Consider the following 22,554-nt stretch of genomic DNA (forward strand, 5'->3'; position numbering starts at 1 on the left):
TTTTCACAATGAGGGGCTCGCCTGGCAATAGGATTTCTGCAGCTCGACTGTGCTTCCCAGGGCAGAGACCCTTCTGGTGCTGTGAGGGTAGGGCAACTACTAATACTCAAAGCAGGCTTTTGCAGAGGCAAAAAGAGCACTTTCACTGCTCAACCTCTAGCCCCAAAGCAGTCGATAATCCTCATAGTGGGGTTCCTTGCAGGGCACTTCTGCAGATTGGCCATGATAACCAGACCTGAGTCAGAGTCACTTCTGGTTTAGAGTTTTTCCCAGAGCGCTCCCGCAGCTTGACTGCTCTTTGAAGCCCATTGGCAGGATAGCTACTGTCCAGATACCTATTCCTGCTCTGCAGAGGTAGCAGGTAACCTCCTTGTCCTAAAGGCAGACTCTAAAGGCTTTTATAAAAATGAGTTAAAACCAAAAGGACAATTGCTGGTTTTCAACCCCAAGGAGACTAATAGTAGTCTCTAGACAAAACCAACAAAAGGGGATGTAACCTGTTCCCCATCACACAAGGCTCTCGTAGAAGAAACTATGAAAAATCTTAAAAGAGAGCTAGAATAAAAATGGGGAAAGGAATGCAAGAGAGTAACAACTTACTAAAATGTGAATTGTAAAAAAAAAAAAAAAAAAACTCCCAGGAAGTGCAGGGAAACAGAATTTGTGAATTGAAAAAGGTAAAGAACTCCCAGGAAAGTAGGATTTGTGAATTGGAAAAGATAAAGAACTCCCAAGAAAGTAGGATATGTGAATTGGAAAAAGAAAATAACTCAATTAAAAAAAAAAAATAGTGCAATGGGAAAAAAAAATTCCATAGAACAAAACAACTCATTTAAAAACTCAATTGGACATATACAAAAAGAAGTTTTAAAAGCTAATGAAGAAAATAACTCATTAAAAATCAAAACTGAACAAATAGAATGCATGATTCATTGAGACATCAAGAATCAGTCAAGCAAAACCAAAAAAAAAAAAAAAAAAAAAAAAAAGAAAAGAAAAACTAGAAAAATGTTAAATATCTACTTGGAAAAACAACAGAACTGTAAAATAGATCTAGGAAAGATGATCTGAGGATTATTGGACTTCCCAAAAATTATGAAAAAAAGAGCCTACATATAATTTTACAGGAAATCATCAAAGAGATCTGCCCAGATGGAATAGAATCAGAAAGTAAAATAGGTATCAAACACTTTCTGAAAAAGACCGTAAAATAAAAACTCCAAGGAATATTGTGGCTAAATTTCAGAACTATCAGACTTAAGGAAAAAAATATTACAAGCAGCCAGAAAAAAAAAAAAAACAATTCAAATACCGAGGTGCCATAATAAGGATCACTCAAGCTCTAGCTGCTTTCACATTAAAAGTTCGAAAGGCCTGGAATCTGATAATTCCCAAAAGGTGAAAGAAATTGGAATGCAGCCAAGAATAAACGACCCAACTAAGCTGATTTTTTTTTTTACACAAAAAGACCTCCAGTGAAGAAGAGCTTTACTTTTTTATGATTTAGTTTTCCCCAAATACATGTAAATTTTTTTTTTTGCATTTGTTTTTAAAACTTTTTATTATAAATTTTTATTGACAGAACATATGCCTGGGTAATTTTATACAACATTATCCCTTACACTCACTTCTCTTCCGACTTTTCCCTTCCTTCCCTCTGCCCCCTCCCCTAGATGGTAAGCAGTCTTATACATGTTAAATATGTTATAGTATATCCTAGACACAATATATGTGTGCAGAACTTAACAGTTCTCTTTTTGCACATGAATTGGATTCAGAAGGTAAAAATAACCTGAGGAAAAAAAAATGGAAGCAGTTTATACTCATTTCCCAGTGTTCCTTCTCTGGATGTAGTTGTTTCTGTTCTTCATTGGTCAATTGGAACAGAATTAGATCTTCTCTTTCTTGAAGATATCCACTTGCATTAGAATACATCCTCATACAGTATCATTGTTGAAGTGTATAATGATCTTCTGGTTCTGCTCATTTCACTCAGCATCAGTTCATGTGAGGCTCTCCAAGACTCTCTGCATTCATCCTTCTGGTCATTTCTTTTTTTTTTAATTTATTTTTTTATGATTAATTTTATAATTATAATTTTTGACAGTACACATGCATGGGTAATTATTTTTTTAAATAACATTATCCCTTGTATTCACTTTTTCCAAATTTTCTCCTCCCTCCCTCCCCTAGATGACAGGCAATCCCATACATATTAAATGTGTTACAGAATATCCTAGATACAATATATGTGTGTAAAACCAAATTTCTTGTTGAACAGTAAGAATTGGATTCTGAAGATATAAGTAACCTGGGTAGAAAGACAATAGTACAAACATTTTACACTCATTTCCCAGTGTTCCTTCTCTGGGTGTAGCTGTTTCTGTCCCTCATTGATCAACTGGAACTGAATTGGATCTTCTTTATGTTGAAGATATCCACTTCAATCAGAATATGTCTCCATACAATGTCGTTGGTAAAGTGTATAGTGATCTCCTGGTTCTGCTCATTTCACTCAGCATCAGTTTATGTAAGTCTCTCCAAGCCTCTCTGTATTCATCCTGCTGGTCATTTCTTATAGAGCAATAATATTCCATAACATTCATATACGATAATTTACCCAACCATTCTCCAATTGATGGGCATCTATTCATTTTCCAGTTTCTAGCCACTACAAAAAGAGCTGCCACAAACATTTTGGCACATACAGGTCCCTTTCCCCTCCTCAGTATTTCTTTGGGATATAAACCCAATAGCAGCAATGCTGGATCAAAGGGTATGCACAGTTTGATAACTTTTTGGGCATAGTTCCAGATTGCTCTCCAGAATGGTTGGATTCTTTCACAACTCCACCAACAATGTATTAGTGTCCCAGTTTTCCCACATCCCCTCCAACATTCATCATTATTTATTCCTATCATCTTAGCCAATATGACAAGTGTATAGTGGTATCTCAGAGTTGTCCTAATTTGCATTTCTCTGATCAGTAGTGATTTGGAACACTCTTTCATATGAGTGGATATAATTTCAATTTCATCATCTGAGAATTGTCTGGTCATATCCTTTGACCATTTATAAATTGGAGAATGGTTTGATTTCTTATGAATTAGAGTCAGTTCTCTATATATTTTGGAAATGAGGCCTTTATCAGAACCTTTAACTTTAAAAATATTTTCCCAGTTTGTTACTTCCCTTCTCATTTTGTTTGCATTAGTTTTGTTTGTACAAAAGCTTTTTAATTTGATGTAATAAAAATTTTCTATTTTGTGATCAATAATGATCTCTAGTTCTCCTTTGGTCACAAATTCCTTCCTCCTCCACAAGTCTGAGAGGTAAACTATCCTATGTTCCTCTAATCTATTTATGATCTCATTCTTTATGCCTAAATCATGGACCCATCTTGAGCTTATCTTGGTATATGGTGTTAAGTGTGGGTCCATATCTAATTTCTGCCATACTAATTTCCAGTTTTCCCAACAGTTTTTTTCAAATAATGAATTCTTATCCCAAAAGTTGGTATCTTTGGGTTTGTCAAATACTAGATTGCTATAGTTGTACCCTATTTTGTCCTGTGTACCTAATCTGTTCCACTGATCAACTAGTCTATTTCTTAGCCAATACCAAATGGTTTTGGTGACTATTGCTTTATAATATAGCTTTAGATCAGGTACAGCTAGGCCACCTTCATCTGACTTTTTTTTTCCATTAATTTCCTTGAAAGTCTCGACCTTTTGTTCTTCCATATGAATTTTGTTGTTATTTTTTCTAGGTCATTAAAATAGTTTCTTGGGAGTCTGATTGGTATAGCGCTAAATAAATAGATTAGTTTAGGGAGTATTGTCATCTTTATTATATTTGCTTGGCCTATCCAAGAGTACTTAATGTCTTTCCAATTACTTAAATATGACTTTATTTTTGTGGCAAATGTTTTGTAGTTTTGCTCATATAATTCCTGACTTTCCTTTAGTAAATGGATTCCCAAATATTTTATGCTAATTACAGTTATTTTGAATGGAATTTCTCTTTGTATCTCTTGCTGTTGCATTTTGTTGGTGATGTATAAAAATGCTGAGTATTTATGTGGATTTATTTTGTATCCAGCAACCTTGCCAAAGATGTGAATTATTTCTAATAACTTTTTATTATAATTTCTAGGATTCTCTAAGTATACCATCATATCATCTGCAAAGAGTGATAGTTTGATTTCCTCGTTACCTACTCTTATTCCTTTAATGTCTTTCTCAATTCTTATTGCTGAGGCTAGCATTTCTAATACAATATTGAATAGTAATGGTGATAGTGGGCAACCTTGTTTCACTCCCGATCTTACTGGGAAGGTTCCAGTTTGTCCCCATTACATATGATGCTTACTGACAGTTTTAAATATATATGCTCCTGACTATTTTAAGGAATAGTCCATTTATTCCTATACTCTCAAGTGTTTTTAGTAGGAATGGATGTTGTATTTTGTCAAATGCTTTTTCTGCACCTATTGATCATATGGTTTTTGTTCATTTGAATATTAATATGGTCAGTTATACTAATAGTTTTCCTAATATTAAACCAGCCCTGCATTCTTGTATAAATCCTACTTGATCATAGTGTGCTATCCTGGGGATGATTTTCTGAAGTCTTTTTGCTAATATCTTATTTAAGATTTTAGCATCAATATTCATTAAGGAGATTGGTCTATAGTTTTCTTTCTCAGTTTTCTACCTACCTGTTTTAGGTATCAGTACCATATCTGTGTCATAAAAGGAGTTTGGTAGGACTCCTTCATGCCCTATTTTTTTTTTTTTTTTTTTATAGTTTATATAACATTGGGGCTAATTGTTCTTTAAACAATTTGTAGAATTCACATGTAAATCCATCTGGTCCTAGGGACTTTTTTGGGGGAGTTCATTAATAGCTTGTTCTATTTCTTTTTCTGAAATGGGACTATTTAAGCAATTTACTTTCTCCTTTGTTAATCTAGAAAGCTTATATTTTTGGAGGTTAAGTTATCAAATTCATTGGCATAAAGTTGGGCAAAGTAACTCATTATTGCTCTAATTTCCTCTTAATTGGTGGAAAGATCCCCCTTTTCATTTTTAATACTAACAATTTGATTTTCCTCTTTCCTTTTTTTCTGATCAGATTTACCAAAGGTTTATCTATTTTATTGGCTTTTTCATAAAACCAACTCCAACTCTTAGTTTTATTAATTCAATATATATATTTTTACTTTCAATATTATTGATTTCTCCTTTTAATTTTAGAATTTCAAGTTTAGTACTTGGGGGTTTTTAATTTGGTCTTTTTCTAGCTTTTTAAGTTGCAGGCCCAATTCATTGTTCTTCTCTTTCTCTATTTTATTCAAGTAAGTCTTTAAAGATATAAAATTTCCTTTTATTACCGCTTTAGCTGCATCCCACAAATTTTGGTATGATGTCTCATTGTTGTCTTTATCTTGGGTGAAATTATTAATAGTTTCTATAATTTGCTGCTTCACCCAATCATTCTTTAAGATGAGATTATTTAGTTTCCAATTATTTTTTGGTCTATTTACCCCTACCTTCTTGTTGAATGTAGTTTTTATTGCATTGTGATCTGAAAAGAAAGCATTTACTATTTTTGCCTTCCTGCATTTAATTTTGAGATCTTTATGTCCTAATATATGGTTGATTTTTGTATAGGTTCCATGAACTCCTGAAAAGAAAGTGTACTCCTTTCTATCACCATTCAGTTTTCTCCAAAGATCTATTATACCTACTTTTTCTAATGTTCTATTTACCTCTTTAATTTCTTTCTTATTTGTTTTGTGGTTTGCTTTATCTAATTCTGAGAGTGCAAGGTTAAGATCTCCCACTATTATGGTTTTGCTGTCTATTTCTTCTCGCAACTCTCTTAACTTCTCCTTTAGGAAATTAAATGCTATACCACTTGGTGCATATATGTTTAGTATTGATATGGCTTCATTGTCTATGCTACCTTTTAGTAAGATATAATTTTCTTCCTTATCTCTTTTAATTAGATCAGTTTCTGCTTTTGCTTGATTTGAGATAAGGATGGCAACCCCTGCTTTTTTTTACTTCACCTGAAGCATAATAGATTCTGCTCCAGCCTTTTACCTTTACTCTGTACATATCTCCCTGCTTTAAATGTGTTTCCTGTAAACAACATATTGTAGAGTTCTGACTTTTGATCCAGTCTGCTATCTGCCTCCACTTACTAGGAGATTTCATGCCATTCACATTTACACTTAAAATTACTAATTCTGTGTTTCCTGCCATCATATTATGTCCTGATTATGCTTTTTTCCCCCTGTCTCCCCTGAAACCCTTCCCCACTATCAAACTTATGGACCCCACTTGTGTCACGCAGCCCTCCCTTTTTAGTATTCCACCCCCTCTTTTTAAGTCCCTTCCCCTTACTTGTACCCTTCCCTTATTCCTCTTTTCCTTTTCCCTTTTCCTTTTCCCCCTTTTAATGAGGTGAGAGAGAATTCTCTGAAAAACAAATATGTCAATTATTTACTCTTTGAGCCTACTCTGATGAGAGTAAGATTCACACAATGTTCCACCCCCTCTCTAAATTCCCTCAGATGTGGTAAATTTTCTTTGCTTCTTCCTGGGATGTAGTTTCCCTCTTTTTAATCTCTCTTTTCCCGTTTTTTGATACTATCCCCTTTCCCTTTCTACTTCCTTTTTTATGTCATATCAATAAAATCAAATTGTACATGTGGACTTTCTGTATATCCACAACAGAAATACAGTTCTCAAGAGTTCCTTTTGCCTTTTTCTGCTTTTCTTGAGTCTTGTGGTTGGAGATCAATTTTTTTGTTTAAATCAAGTTTTTTTCTTAGAAACAAAAGGAATTTCTCTGTTTCATTAAATGTCCATCTTCTTCCATGGAAGAAAATGCTCAACTTAGCTGGGTACTTTATTCTTGGCTGCATTCCAAGTTCTTTTGCCTTTCAGAATATCAGATTCCAGCCCCTTCGGTCCTTTAATATAGAGGCAGCCAGATCTTGAGTGACCCTTATTTTGGCACCTCAGTATTTGAATTGTCTTTTCCTGGCTGCTTGTAATATTTTTTCCTTAGTCTGATAGTCCTGAAGTTTAGCCACAATATTCTGTGGAGTTTTTTTTGTTTTGTTTTGTTTTGTTTTTGTTTTAAGGGTCCTTTTCAGAAGGTGTTCAATGAATTCTTTCAATGCTTATTTTCCCTTCTGGTTTTATTACTTCTTGGCAGTTCTCTTCAGTGATTTCCTGTAAATTAGAATCTAGGCTCTTTTTTTTTTTATCATAATTTTCGGGAAGTCCAATAATCCTCAGATTATATCTCCTAGATCTATTTTCCAGGTCTGTAGATTTTCCAAGTAAATATTTGATGTTTTTCTCCAGCTTTTCAGTTTTTTGGTTTTGCTTGATTGATTCTTAGTGTCTCAATGAATCATTCATTTCTCTTTGTTCAGTTAGAATTTTAATGAGTTATTTTCTTCATTTGCTTTTTTTACTTCTTTTTGTATATGTCCAATTGAATTTTTAAATGAGTTGTTTTGCTCTATGGATTTTTTTTCCATTTTACCGATTTTTTTTTAATGAGTTATTTTCTTTTTCCAATTCACAAATCCTACTTTCTTGCGAATTCTTTATCTTTTCCAATTCACAAATCCTTCTTTCCAGGGATTTTTTAACCTTTTCCAATTCACAAATTCTGTGTCACTGCACTTGCTGTGAATTCTTTATCTTTTCCAATTCAGATTTCAGGATGTTGTTACTCTCTTGCATAGCTTCTCTTTCCTTTTCCCATTTTTCTTCTAACTCTCTTTTGAGGTTTTTAATAGTCTCTTCTAAGAGAGAGTTATGTGGTGGGGGCCAGGTAACATTCCTCTTCAGGGTATTATCTGGAGACTGGTTGCTATTAATCTCCTTGGGGTTGCAAACCTGCTCTCTTCTCTATAGAAGCTATCAATCGTCCTTTTATTATTTTTTTTACTCATTTTTAAAAACCTATAGGGTCTGCCTTCAGGGCAAGGAGATTACCAGCTTCCTCTTCAGAACAGGGATAGGTATATGGATGACAGCTGTCTTGTGAACAGGCTGCAAAGGTACGAGGGTGCTCTGGGAGAGAGCCCCCCCCCCCCAGAAGTGATTCAGAGGTGGTTAGCACAGGCTGGGCTGCAGAAGTACCCAGTGATGAACCCCCACTGTGTGGCCTAGCGGCTGCCCTGAGGCTAGAGGCTGAACAGTGAAAGTGTCACAACCCCAGGCCAAAGCCCACTATGGGGCTGTGAATTTTATTTTATTTTTTTTTTTTTTTTTTGAGGCTGGAGTTAAGTGACTTGCCCAGGGTCACACAGCTAGGAAGTGTTAAGTGTCTGAGACCAGATTTGCACTCAGGTCCTCCTGAATTCAGGGCTGGTGCTTAATCCACTGCGCCACCTAGTTGCCTCCAGGGGCTGTGAATATTAGCAGCTGACCAGCAATGGCCTTGGTTTACAGACTGGGAGTGTCTCTGCCTCAGGAAGCAAAATCGCTGCTGCTGCTGTGGAAGTTCCACTGCCTCAGGCTGAGCCCCCCACTGTGCAGATTAGAGGCTGCCCTGGGTTGTGTCCCTCTGCCATGCAGGTTCTTGAGAGCTTAGAAGTCACGTGTGGCTTCTCCAACATCTTGGCTCCGCCCCTCCAGGATTCACCAGTTCTTGCAAGAATGCAAAATAAACCATTCCTGAAATCATCAGAGTCTGTGGAGTTCTTGATAAAATATTTTGTTTCTTACAGCTGTAAAACATGGAGTGGTAAGGAGTAGGCTTGGAATGTAGCATATGGTTAAGGTCATGAGTAAAACTCTGGCACACAATGCATTTTAAGGAGAAGTGAAACCAAAAAGCTGAAACACATACCTATGATGGACACAAAGATAGTGGAATGTAAGAAATAGAGGTAGGGAGAAAATAGAGTGAGTGGGAGAACATATCTAAGCCCACTATCCAGACCCCAGTCCTAGCTGCAACTGACTCTGGTCTTTAGATCCCTCTCCTAAATTGTTTATTTTACTTCAAATTGTTGTAGTAGGTCTTTTGTTTTTGAAGAGGACCAGTAACTTCATAGGGATAGTGAGCCTAGGATAGTGAGAATTCCCAATCATGTAGGATCTGTCCCATGCATTTTTCTAGACAATAATCTAATACCAAAGCAAAGCACACACTTGAAGAAGTGCCAGAAATTACATACTTTGGGCTGGTATTAGGAGAGATGGATATAGTATCTCTATCTGGACTTCAGCTTTTCTAAATGATGACAATTAGAAATCACTCAGAGTTTAAAGAAGCAGAGGGACATTAACTCAGTCTTATGACCTAAAAGTTGGCAGTACTTTTATGCAGAGACCAGAAAAATTATTGGGGCAGGGGAGGTAGCTGCAAGAGGACTTACTTTGCCCTTTCTCAAACCTTTTTTCTTCTGATTCAGGACTTTGTTCTGTACATTTCTATACATTTGTACATTTCTGTACTTCTCTGGATGACTACTGAGGTTATTTTTTCATTAACTCTTTTTTTTGGAAACAGTAATTAATGTGTATATATTATTTAGTATTTACAAAGCACTTTATTTAGTAACAGTCAATTCAGTAGGTAAGGTGTGAAAATGTCATCATTTTCATTGTGCTGAGAAGGAAACAGGCCCAGAGAGAGAGAGAGAGAGCAATGAGTCTCCTATAGTCACACAGGTAGTAAGTGTCAATTCCAGATCTTGTGGTTACAAGGCCAATATTCTTCCTACAACTACAGTTTCCCAGTAGAATCAGAACTAGGACCCTATAAACCATTCATTCCAATTCCTTCTGGGCCCAGTAAGGTTCAGTAAAATTTCCCAGATTTATACAATTAATTAATGGTCAAAAACAACTCTAGTTATTTCCTCCCTCTCCTTTATCCAACACTTTTATTTTATAGATTAATAACCTGAGTATGAGGGAGTTTAATTGTCTTCACCAAAATCTCACCACTAATTAGTGGAAAACTAGACTTTTAGGAGAAACTCTAACTTTTCTGAACTTGTATTCTTTCCACAAATCCACACTTAATATAATCTCCTAGGCAGAATAATAACTCCTTGTCACTCTTTTGTGTAGCTTCATGCATAGCCTCGTGGGAAAACATTTAGTTAAATTATGATGCATGAGTCATTTTTTAGTTTGGCAAGAAGGCTAAATGATATTGAATCTGTGGAATTGAATGGATATTATCTCTAAAAGTATGTTAAAATCTTAACTATTTCACCCAACTAACTGCATATATCATATGAATATTTGATCCATACCAGTGTGAAACTAGAGCAGCTAAGTGGTTCAGTGAATAAAACATCAGGTCTGGCATCAAGAAGATCTGAATTCAAATCTGCATTCAGACTCTTTACTATTTTTGTAGCAAGTCACAACCCCATTTACCTCAGTGTCCTCATCTGTGGAGAAGGAAATGGAAAACCACTCTAGTATCTCTGCCAAGATATACTTGGTCACAAAGTATATGTCACAAATGTGGTCACAAAGAGGCAGACTGAAATGACTAAACAACAACAAAATTTAAAACCCATGGAAGAAAAATCTAGACACTATCCAGTTTGGCCCAACCCTATGATCTAATACTATTTGGCAGTAACTGTACTAAATACAAGCTGTAGAGTTGTTGGGTGAGTAACTCTATTCAGAAGTCAAACATGGTTTATAATTTTTAAGTGAAGATTTTTTTTTCTAGTGGTTTTAGTTGTTTATTTTTTTCTTTTATTTTTTTCAATGCTAATTCAAAAATGCTATTAAAATGTTCATTGTCTAAGGCTGCACTGCCTCTGGAGACAGGATCTGGATCCAAATTCCATTTTTACATTCACTATGCATGTAACCGTCAGCAAAATCACTTCCACTCTCCTCATCAGTAAAAAAGAAGGGATTGGATTAGATGTCTCTGATCCAGTTCTTGATCTATGATCCTATAAGGTAACATTAATAGAAAGACAAGACACTCTCTCAGTGCCCTATAGGCTTCACACCCTCAATGAAAGTCTCCCTTTCTGCCAAAGAGAGTTGCAAAGGAGCTTCTGGAAGCTAGATATATTTAGGGTACCAAAATTTTGTTCAGAGATAACAAAAAATAATGACATTGGAACTTGAAAAAGAATTATTCCCAACATTTAGAAAAGATGTTTTCTAAATGTTGGGAATTGGAAACCACTCAGAGTTTAAAGAAGAGGGGAAGCAGTCCTATGATCTATATCATTTCCCCTTCACATCAGGAGTTTTTTTGGTTGCAATTTTGATAGGGATTCAAATTCCTGGGCTAGTAGGGATGCTTCCATGAAGTGAGCTGCTGAGCCTCATAAACTCAACATCTCTAAAACCTTTTAGGTTTTAGGTCCAATAGAATAACATTAGGAATTGGAGAGATGATGATAATGATTATCGTAATAAATATTATTATTGTTAATAATAATAATCTCTATTTATATATCTCTTATTACATGTCAGACACTGCTAAAAGCTTAAAATTGTAATTTTATTTAATCGTCACAACTCCTCTAAGCAGTAATTACAGATGAGGAAACTGAGACAAACAAGAGTTAAGTGACTTGCACAGAGTCACACAGCTAATGACTGAGGTTGGATTTTGACCTTAGACCTTCCGGACTCAAAGCCTGGTGTTCTATGCACCCATTGTACCACCTAGCTGCCTAAAATATTCAGTTTCTCCTCAATCTCCTGACATTCAGCAGCAAATGTATTCACAATGGGTTGCTATTGGCCTACTTAAAGTGAATGGAGTGGATAAAGCACCAGCCCTGAAGTCAGGAGGACCTGAGTTTAAATCTGATCTTAACTCTTCCTGGCTGTGTTACCCTGGGCAAGTCACTTAATCCTAACTGCATCAGCAAATTAAAAAAAAAAAAAAAAAAAAAAGTGAATGGAAAGCCCAAAGAAGAACATCTGTTCTCAATAGAGTTTATTGACACTTATAGAATATCTGGATAATAGAATATCATAAGATGAGGAAGAAGGTTCTGGAATGCCATAATGTTGGAATAAGATCTCCATCAATGTTTTCAAGGGATTCTGCTGGACTTTCATGTTTATATATACATATATACATATATATATATGCTTGCCATATCCCCTTAAGTTTCTCCCTCCAGGGAAAAAGCCCCAATTAAAATTCCAAATTCCAGCTTTGCTTGGATTCTAAGTATAGAAGAGGAAAAAAAGAACAAGGAATGAGGGGGTGCATGCATGGCTGGGGTTGACATGGCTTTTGGGTCTGAGAAAGAAGCTTAAAAACACCAGGGGTTTCTTTACATAACAATACATATTCATATTCAGTAATTTACCATAGATTTATTGCATCTCTTTGTATACAAGCAACTACCAATGTTTATTGTAATGTTCTTGTAAAAAATGTGTCAATAAATAAATCACTAGAGAGTGTATTGTATATTCCCAATGGAATAATTGAATAATAACTCGTATGGCATGGATTTAGGAAGATCTGAATTCAAATTTGACCTCAGTCCCTTACTAACTCTGTTACTTTAGGCAAGTAACTTAAACTTTGTTACTTTCTTTAATTTCTTCATCTATAAAATGGAGACAATAATAGCACCTACCTTGGAAGGTTGTTGTGAACATCAACTGAGATAGCATTTGTAAAGTTTAGCATGGTGCCTAGAATATAGTAGGCATTATTAAAGTGATAGCTGATCATCATCATCATCATCGTCATAATACATATTTGTTTTCTGGAAAAACTGCTATTGTTTTTTAACCTATTCTTTCTCAGATCCAAAAACTGTTTCCAAGCCTGAACGATTATGGATTTAAAGATAAAATGTATGTTGATATTATATAATATTATACATATGTATTTCTATGTTTATAAACTTTTTCTGTCATTGGCCAGCTTTTCCATGTCATCTACAGCTTCTGCAAAATTCTCCCAAAATTCTTATTTAATTTCTGATGCACACCCATTATATATCAAAAGTGTGATGGGGAAAGCCACGATGTAAAAGGGATAACTATATATGTTTATATACATATATACATAAGTATGCATGTGTATATATGTGTGTATACACACACATGTATACAATATGTGTGTAAACGCACACATATATGGAAAGGTCCTGGGTAACTAGAGGTTGGCAAAAGCCTGACAGGGATCAGCTCAACCTTATAGTTCCATTCCTATGGAGGTCTTGAATAACTTGCTTATCAAATCGAAAAGTCAAGTTATGAAGTCAAATTTCCTGAGGTTAAATATCCCCTAAAATCTGCCTACAATATATTTGCTGAATCCCTTTTAGATTAGCCTGCCATGGTGTCTTGCTTCTTATCCTATCTCTCCCTCATGCCTTGTGGTGGTGTCTTTCTCCTTCATATACCTAACCTCTTTTAGGGTATTAAATTCTGCTATGGATTTATTTTGCCAGTCAATGGTGTATTCCCATCTCATGATGTATTCTCTTTCTCTCTGCTAATTGTGAGTTCTATTAGGGGGCTTGTCTTTTCCATTGTTAATTGTTAAAACCCCATCTCCTTGCTAACTATATGCTTTCCCATCTATATTTCATATATACCACTCCTACTGTCTCTTTTATCTCTTCATTTTGTCTGTAACCTTTCTTTATAAATAAAAATATCTTTTGACAATGAGAAAGCCATCATTTGATGCCAGATCACAACACATAATAAGCAATTAATAAAGGGTTTATTGATTGACACATATCCTTTCATTACCCTTTAGGTAAACTATAACTGTGATTATTTCATCATTATGATGTTTTTTTTTTTGTTTTTTGTTTTTTTTTTTTTTGACCAGTAATCAAATAACATTGCTAAGAGAACTTTAGAAAAGCTGGGATTTAGAAAACAGTGAGCAATTTGGGGCACTGAAAAGGATATGCAATTTTTCAAATGTAATCTAATCTGATCTCATCCCTTTACTAAATTCTGGGCCCACCTCAATGTCTAGCTGTAGCATTAAGAGATACAGATAGATTTAAGACCTTTAGCTCACTAAATAGGTCATTTCTGAAGAATTTAATGAAAAAAAAAACGGGGGAAAGAATTGCACAATATAAGATGTGAAAGTGTTGCAATTCGCCCAGATGAAATAAATTAAAGACTCATTCATTGAATCCTCAATATAAGTACGGTCCAAGCCACAAAGTAAAGGCCACAACAGTCTCAAATTTTCTTCTAGCATACCCTATCCATGTTTTTTTTTTTTTTTTTTTTTTTTTCCCTGAGGCTGGGGTTAAGTGACTTGCCCAGGATCACACAAGTAGGAAGTGTTAAGTGTCTGAGACCAGATTTGAATTTGAGTCCTCCTGAATTCAGGGCTGGTGCTCTATCAACTGTGCCACCTAGCTGCCCCACCATCCAGGTTTTAATGCTACATTATTAATAACTACATATAGTAATAAGATTGGAAATTGGAGAAATAGCTTCTTGTAATCTGGAATCAGAGGACCAGAGTTCAAATTTTATCCTGAGGTTATTACTTGTGTAATCTTTGGGGAGTCACTTCATCTCTATAGGCCTATTTCCTCATCTGTAAAATAAAAAAGGTTAGCTAGATAGTCTTTGAGATCCCTTTCAGTCTTAAGTCTATGATTCTGTGAATATTTCATTTCTAACGATGAAGATCCCCATGTCTGTCACTTCAAAGAACAGAAAAGAGACTAAGTCTTTATCTTGGCAACTTGGTCATAAGGCGTATGATAGATAAAAAAGAACATCACTGTGTTCTTCTGCATGTTTGCTTTTCCTTTCCATACTAGTTTAGTAACATTCCCTGATTGAGACCAACATCTCTTTTCACCAGATGAGAGCATGCAGAGTTCTGTCTAAAATTATAAAAAGCCTACAGTTAGAAGTGTCTTGAAGGACATATATATTTTTTTTATTGAGAAATAAGCATAGTAGTTACTCTGCAGCCAAGATGGGGCCAGAATCCCACCCTCTCCTAAAGGTGCCCCTCTGTACTCAAGGAACCAAAAGTAAAAGAGGCCTTTGGGAATTTGGAGATGTCTAAATTTAGCCTTCATTTTAATGGTTCACCAAAAATTCCTGTACTAGAATTCCAGCATTTTACTTTTCCTGTTTTCTTCCGAGGAAGGCCACACAGTGTGAGGGCAATATTGTATAAACCCTAATTTTGAAGTCAGAAGGATTGGATTTGAGTCTTAACTTTGCCATTTACTGCCTATCTTTGAGCAATTAATCAGTTGATCAATAAGAATAAGCACCTACTGCATGCTGGACATTGTGCAAAATGCTAAGAATACAGAGGTAAAAATGAAATAGTACCTGCCCTGAAGGAGCAACTTCCCTTAACTTCTCTGGGATTCCAAAGTAAAAGGTGTATCTAGGGAATTGGATGAGATAACTTTGTAGGAATTATGTCTCCCTTTCTTCCAGTCCCCTCTGATTAAATACCAGATCAATGTTTTTTGTTTTTTGTTTTGTTTTGTTTTTTGGCTGAGGCAATTGGTGTTGTGACTTGCCCAGAATCACACAGCTGGGAAGTGTTAAGTGTTTAAGATTAGATTTGAACTCAGGTTCTCCTGATTTCAGGGATGATGCTTTATCTGCTGTGCCACCCAGCTGCCAGAAATCTTCCTACTTCTTCACAATACAGGTCATATTCTCAATTTGCAGTAAGATGGCACCCCTTTGGCCAATAAAATTAAAATACACAGCTTGGAATTTGAGGCCCTCCACAATCTGAGACCAGTCAATCTTAGCATCCTGTCTTTCCCCTGTGCTTTCTATGCTAAAAATAGATCTAAAGGATGCACTTTCTCCACATATGTCTTTACTTATGACGTTCTGACTTCCTAGGATGCTTTCCCCACCCTGACTTCCTGGGATGCTTTCCCCACCTTGGCAGTTTGCTCCCTCTTGTTCCCTCTTCTGTCTGTCCACTTAAATTTCTACTCATCCTTTTAAATCTATCTCAAATGCTACCATCTTCTCCTAGAAGCCTGACATGATAGCAATTCATACTTTTCCTCTTATCCCTCCCTAGAAAGCCCCTCTCTCTCCCATAGGAGAGGGTAGAGGGTGAACATTAACTCATTTCAGATCCTCCTAGAAGTCAGTTACCCAGGGCAGACCCCTCATAATTTCCTATTTGCTCTCTGGCTTTCATGACCTGGAGCTTGAGACCCTTCCCTACGCTTACTTTTCAGTTTCTTTTTAAATGTGGTCTCGCCCATTGGTAATGAGCTCTGTCTTTTGCCTTTCTTTGTATCCAAGGAAATTAGTACAAAGCCTGAAACATTGTAGGTGTTTAATACTTATTGACAAACTGATCTCCTCTTCTTCAATCAATAATGGGACATTGTTTTCAATCTCTTTTGAATTCTCCGCATGTATTTTCTCAGTTTTTTCAGAAGTTTACATTTTTTATAATAGCAAGACCAAGGGAGGAGAGGCTATCTGGAAGAGACTTAATATGAGATGAGGATTAGTGCAGCAAAAGAGGAAAACAAACAAGATCACTCCCCATGGGGAGGAGAAAGGGGATGGTAAAATCCTCATTCTCTTCCCCTGGGATCCATTAGACTATGGAGATAGGAAGGTCTTCTTATCTGCAAAAGATTCCAGGTACACAAACATTATCCCAGATTTGGAAGAGACTGGCTGGAGCCTGTCTTGACTTTGAAGGACACTCTGGGAATCCAGCTTGGGGTGCAACAAGAAGTTATATCAGCTCAGGAGGAGCTTGACACATTCAGGGCCTCCTGCATGCTCTAGATCCCCATTCATTCTGAGTAGCCCTCAAAACTTTTTAATTTTGGGGATATATTTTTGGCTCACTGCCCCAGTCCAGAGCTTCTTTAGGAAAATATTTTATTCAAGAGGTATAGCTTTTGCTTATATCCCAAATGTGGGTTAAAAAGGGGCTCACTAGCTCTTATACCAACACTCAGTGTAGCTAATATGGGATATGGGATTAATTTTTATTTATCCCCATAGAAAATGTATAAAATGAAAAGTACTCTTTGGAGCCTATAAAGTTTTTGTTGTTGTTATGTCCTACTCTTTGTAATTCTATTTTTAGAGAGTGTTTTCTTGGCAAAAATATTACAGTAGTTTGCCATTTCCTTCTCCAGCTCATTTTACAGTTGAGAAACTAAAGCAAGTGTTAGAGGCCAGATTTGAACTCAGGAAGATGAGTCTTTTTGACTTTAGACAAAACATTCTATCCATTGCACTAGCTAGCTGCTCTTTAAACAGTTTTAGAAACCCATATCACTCAAAAAATCCATCAACTGCACATGGAAAAGAACTAAATTTGAGATTACTGTTGGGGAATTTACAATCTTGTGAGTCTTTCTCCTTCACAGGATTGCATAATTTCCCCTCTCAAGACTGGAATAATAGTACTGAACTGTGATTTAGTTTACTCCTGAAAAGTAGGCCTACTTTGAGGGCTACAAAACCAGGAATTCCTTTTATTCCCAATCTGCACTGACTATGTTACAAATTGCTTTTGTTTTCTAGTTAGGATCCTGCATGAGGATTGAAGGGGATATTCAGGGAGCATGATGCTTCAGGAAATCCTTTCCTCTTTCTAGAAGTTACCTCTTGAAATTGTGGACTTTCAAACTCAAGAGATTTTGGAAAGAGTTTCCCAAATTGGTGCTGCTCAGAAAAGCTCTTTTGTATCTAGAAAGTTGGATTTCAAGATCACAATAGGGGAAAAGAAAATGTACATGGGTACATTTCCCTCTTCCCCCATAAAATCAGGTCTATATTTTTTGTTCTAAGGAACTGTCCCATAATCTCTGTTGTTATGAAGAGGAGCAGAGTGCTGTCTATGTAATTCCTCCCATGGCAGAGGCTGGCATGCCTTCCCCAGGAAAGAGATGATAATGTGTAACAGAACTGCCTTGGAGAGATTTTGCAGCACGAATAGATATTTTGTGACTGATTCCATTAGCTAGCACCAACTTCTTTGGCTACAATAGTAGAACTAGAACTGGTGGGGGTAAGGTGAAGAGGCAGCACCTTCAAAAGACTTGGGTCAATCTTGGCCTTTCTTTCTTGGCTAGACGTCTTTTCTTGGTCTGACTCTTTTGCTGGTGATGTCCAGATAGAGATAATAATATAAATGAAGAGGCTTTACGGTCCACTCTTTCTCTAGCTGACAGGAGATCTTAGGGAATTCAGCTTTGCTTCTTTGCCTGCCATGGCATTTATTCTGTAAGTTGCAAAAAGTAAAAAGAGTGAGAGTCTGGGAATCCTGGGAGTAAAATTCATCTGGGTTTTACAGCTGATCCATCTAAGATGCTTCAAGAAACAAAGGAATGACTCATTCATTGAATCCTGAAAATGAGGTCTAGAGTCCAAGCCATTCTACAAATACAATAAAGGCTATAGAGGCCTCATATCCTACTAGCATACCATATTCCTATTTCAATATGCGATACATTATTAATGCATACATACTGTAGTAAGGTTGGGATCAAAGATTAGTTTCTTTAATACTTAGAAAATACTGCCCTCACAGTAGCATTATACTTATTATATTTGAATATGTTATATACATATAGTAATATTATATTGTTTTTCTCTGAAGAAAAAAAGGAAACTTAAGAACCTAGCACTTCAATAGCCGAAATGAAGATTTATTCAGCAATGCCCCATTAGGATGTGAACTTGGAGCAACCAATATTATGTAAAAACTGTAGCCAATGAATAAGTTATGGAATATGAATGTTATGGAATATTACTGTCCTATAAGAAATGATTGGCAGGATAATTTCAGAGAGGCCTGGAGAGATTTATATGAACTGATGCTAAGTGAAGTGAGTAGAATCAGGAGAGCATTATACACAGCAACAAGATTATACAATTATTAATTCTGATGGACATGGCTCTTTTCAACAATGTGATGATTCAGGTCAATTCCAATGACCTTGTGATGAAGAAAGCCATCTACATCCAAATAGAGGACTGAGTGTGGATCACAGAATAGTATTTTCAACTTTTTGTTATAGTTTGCATTTTGTTTTATCATTTTTTTTTCCTTTTTGATCTGATTTTTCTTGCACAGCATGAAATTTGTGGAAATATATATGGAAGAATTGCACATGTTTAACATATATTGGATTACTTGCTGTCTAGGGAAAGGGGTGAAGTGAAGGGAGGAAAAAAATTGGAATACAAGGTTTTGCAAGAGTGAATGCTGAAAATTATCCATGCATATATTTTGAAATGAAAAAAAGCTTTAATTAAAAAAATAAGATATAGCCAAGTAGACTCGAAGAAGACCACATCACACATGTGGTATGCCCACACTAAAGAAGGCACTGTACCCTATAAGCAAAGCAGAATTGCAGTAGCTCAAAAGAAATACAAGGTACATAAATTTACAGATATTTTCACTCCAAATGTTCATATGGTTTATTATCCTCCTATGGTGGAGCCTTTCAAGTTAATATTGGTCTGATCACTCATGGTTGGACACACGGTACCTTGATCCTAACATCAGGATATTATTTTGCCCTTGAGAATGCAGGACAATGACCAATCAACCAATCGACTAACCATCTGTCTGAACTTATCCAGATCTTGAGGTGACAGAGAGTATATTCTTGAGGGATCTGGGCATTGAATATAGTTCTATTCTTGATATGTCTTTGAAGTAAATATTCTTTTGTAAAAGTTAATCAATGTTCATATTAAATGGAACCAGGGCACTAGTCACTGGTGACTAATAATACTATGTGACAGAAGAACACATCAGGAATTGAGGCTTAAGCTGATGGCATCAGAGAAGAGATATCCCTAAACCCACTGGCGTGTCCCTAGATCCTGAGGGAGAGATAAGGGCAATTACTCATAACACATTTTTTGAAAAGCAGAAATGCAAGAGAAAGGAGTGGCATGGAAAGAGAGAGGGAGACACATGCATAGAGACAAAGACAGAGGGAGAGAGAAATAGAAAGAGGAGGAAGAGAAGGAAAATATGGAGGAGGAAGAGGAGAAAAGGAGAAGATGGAGGAGGAGGAGGAGAAGATGGAGGAGGAAGAGGAGAAAAGGAGAAGATGGAGGAGGAGGAGAAAAGGAGAAGATGGAGGAGGAGGAGGAGGAGGAGGAGGAGAAAAGGAGAAGATGGAGGAGGAGGAGGAGGAGAAAAGGAGAAGATGGAGGAGGAGGAGGAGAAAAGGAGAAGATGGAGGAGGAAGAGGAGAAAAGGAGATGGAGGAGGAGGAGGAGAAAAAGAGAAGATGGAGGAGGAGGAGGAGGAGGAGGAGGAGGAGAAAAGGAGAAGATGGAGGAGGAGGAGGAGAAAAGGAGAAGATGGAGGAGGAGGAGGAGGAGGAGGAGGAGGAGGAGGAGGAGGAGGAGGAGGAGGAGGAGGAGAAAAGGAGAAGATGGAGGAGGAGGAGGAGAAAAGGAGAAGATGGAGGAGGAGGAGGAGAAAAGGAGAAAATGGAGGAGGAGGAGGAGAAAAGGAGAAGATGGAGGAGGAGGAGGAGGAGGAGGAGAAAAGGAGAAGATGGAGGAAGAGGAGGAGGAGAGGAAAAGAGAGAAGAAAAAGAAAAAGGAGAAGAGGAGGGGAAGGTGAAGGAAGAAGAGGATAGTCAGAGAGATTGAGCTCGTCTTGCAGCTCATTTCTATAGATCACAAAAGAAGATCCTAAGACCGAGTCTGCCCCCGAGTCGCAATCAGATCACCATCTTCCTGGTATCCCTGTTACAGGAATGATCTGTGTGCTGTCTACGCCAGCTCCCGGGGCTCTCCCAGGGACTCCCACAGATCATTTCCACGGCTCTAGGACAATTTGTGGTTAATTGGGAAGCTCATTGGAGGTTGGAATCCACTCTGTCCCTTTCTGCTCTCGCCCTCACTTAGGCTTTCTGGGCCTCAGTTTCCAAATCTGTACAATGACAGTTGAAATCACTGAGGTTCCTCCAGCTCTAAATCAAAGGTTTCCATCAAGAAACTGTCCGTAGGAAACCTGTGGTCTCAGTTTCCACGCTCTAAAATGGGAGTGCTTGGGCTAGTTGATCTCTACTGCCAGACTCAGCCAGGTTTAATTCCGGGAAGCCTGTTTTTGGGGTTGGGGATGGATGTTCCTCGGAAGGCAGGACGGAGAAGGTGACTGCAAGGCTCAGGCGGGAAGGAGGGGGGAGTTTGGGCAGGCACTGCCCGAGGAGGGGTCCGGAGGCCATCAGCGGGAGGGGAATTCTGGCCCCAGGTTCTATGGGCCTTGAATGCCTGCGTGCTTCTAGTGCGTTCCCGTTCTGTCAGGGACAGAGAAGGGCGGGAGCCAGGCCCCAGGAGGGAGGGGAGGACCGAGCCAACAGCCCATCTGGCTTGGCAGCCCCACCCCGAGAAGAGAGTACTTCCCAGGGACGGCTCCATCTCCAGGAGAGCATCCAGTGAGCCTCCCCACCCGTCAGGCTGACGCAATTGCCACCTGGTCCCGGACCCAGAGGGGTGGGGCTCGCCTCTTTCCGGGACGCCCCAACTCCATTGGGCCACCCCGAGGGAGTGACGTGCGTCAGTCCCGCCCCCTTTCGCCCAGCCGCCCCTCTCTATGCGGGCCTCGTCGCCGTGGCGCTCCGGGCGCAGACGTGTCCGGCTGGGGCGGGGCTTCCGAGACCCGCCCCCACCCCGCCCTCCCTGCCCCCGCCGGGTCGAACCATTGCGCGCGGGCAGTCGGGGGCGGGCTTGCCGGAGGCTTGCCCGGGCTATAAAGGAGGGGGGCGGCGCTGGGCGACCCGAGCGGTCCAGCTGAGGGACAGAGAGGGAGACACTTTCCGGGAGGAGGTGAGGCTCTGCCCGGCTGCCCTTCGCGAGGGGCTCCATCGCGCACGCGCACAACTCTCCTCCTCCAAGCCCGTCCCCAGACCTCGCTGCACAGACACGCGGGCTCCGTCCACGCAAAGGGCACGCGTACGCCCGGATGCCCTGCCAGCTTCCCATTCCCTCTCCAGTTAAGCGGGTTGGGCTGCTGGGCACGGGGTGGGCACGGGAGAACGAGGACCAGGGAGTAAACACTAATTAAGCGCTTACTGTATGCCAGGCCGGCGCTGTTCCCAGCCATCCTTTCATCCTGGGCTCAGAGGAAGGTCAGGGTAATGAAGGTTTGCCATGACTGACCAGTGGCATACAAGGATTGGGGGCATTTAAGAAGTGGCTAGTGCGTTGGGGGAGGGGTGGTCTAGGTGATCAGGGATGAGTATTGGGGTCAGCTGCAGTTGCCTGTGGTGAGTGCTCAGGGGAGGGAGCCCAGCCGGGCAGGGGGAGCATTGACCTTCCTCTCTGGGTGTCTTTAACCTAATTTTGAAGCTTTATCCTGGAGGGAGGCAGGAGGAGTTGATGCTGACGTTCTGGGTGAAGCTTTAACGCTAGGGAAGGGTCCTGCATCCTGGACACCGGGTCTGCTGATTTTACGCGAGGGCTGCGCCAAGCCGTGGCAAGCCTGTCAGTGGGAAACTCGGTGAACGATACACTAATGAAATGTGCCTGATTTTATGGGGATATGATTATAGAG

The 22,554-nt window shown here is 38.5% G+C and overlaps 1 protein-coding gene and 1 long non-coding RNA gene across 6 annotated transcripts in view; one reads left to right on the top strand and one right to left on the bottom strand.

The window, feature by feature from the left end:
- Positions 1-16,314: 16,314 nt before the first annotated feature.
- Positions 16,315-22,162, bottom strand: LOC141541882 (uncharacterized). The gene is made up of 2 exons (XR_012481929.1): positions 22,074-22,162; positions 16,315-18,246 (listed from the first exon to the last, which is right to left on the bottom strand). It is a non-coding gene; the product is annotated as an uncharacterized LOC141541882 (long non-coding RNA).
- Positions 21,694-22,554, top strand: part of UAP1 (UDP-N-acetylglucosamine pyrophosphorylase 1) — a 36,792-nt gene continuing 35,931 nt past the window's right edge. For 2 of the 5 annotated variants that reach the window (XM_074266460.1, XM_074266465.1), the window contains exon 1: positions 21,694-21,827. The gene's annotated coding sequence lies outside the window, so the exon portion shown is untranslated. Of the gene's footprint in view, positions 22,130-22,554 lie in introns of all 5 variants that reach the window. The other 3 variants (XM_074266463.1, XM_074266461.1, XM_074266464.1) reach the window with 3 other exon arrangements.

The sequence above is a fragment of the Sminthopsis crassicaudata genome, chromosome 4 (assembly GCF_048593235.1).
Source record: "Sminthopsis crassicaudata isolate SCR6 chromosome 4, ASM4859323v1, whole genome shotgun sequence".
Taxonomy (NCBI): domain Eukaryota; kingdom Metazoa; phylum Chordata; class Mammalia; order Dasyuromorphia; family Dasyuridae; genus Sminthopsis; species Sminthopsis crassicaudata.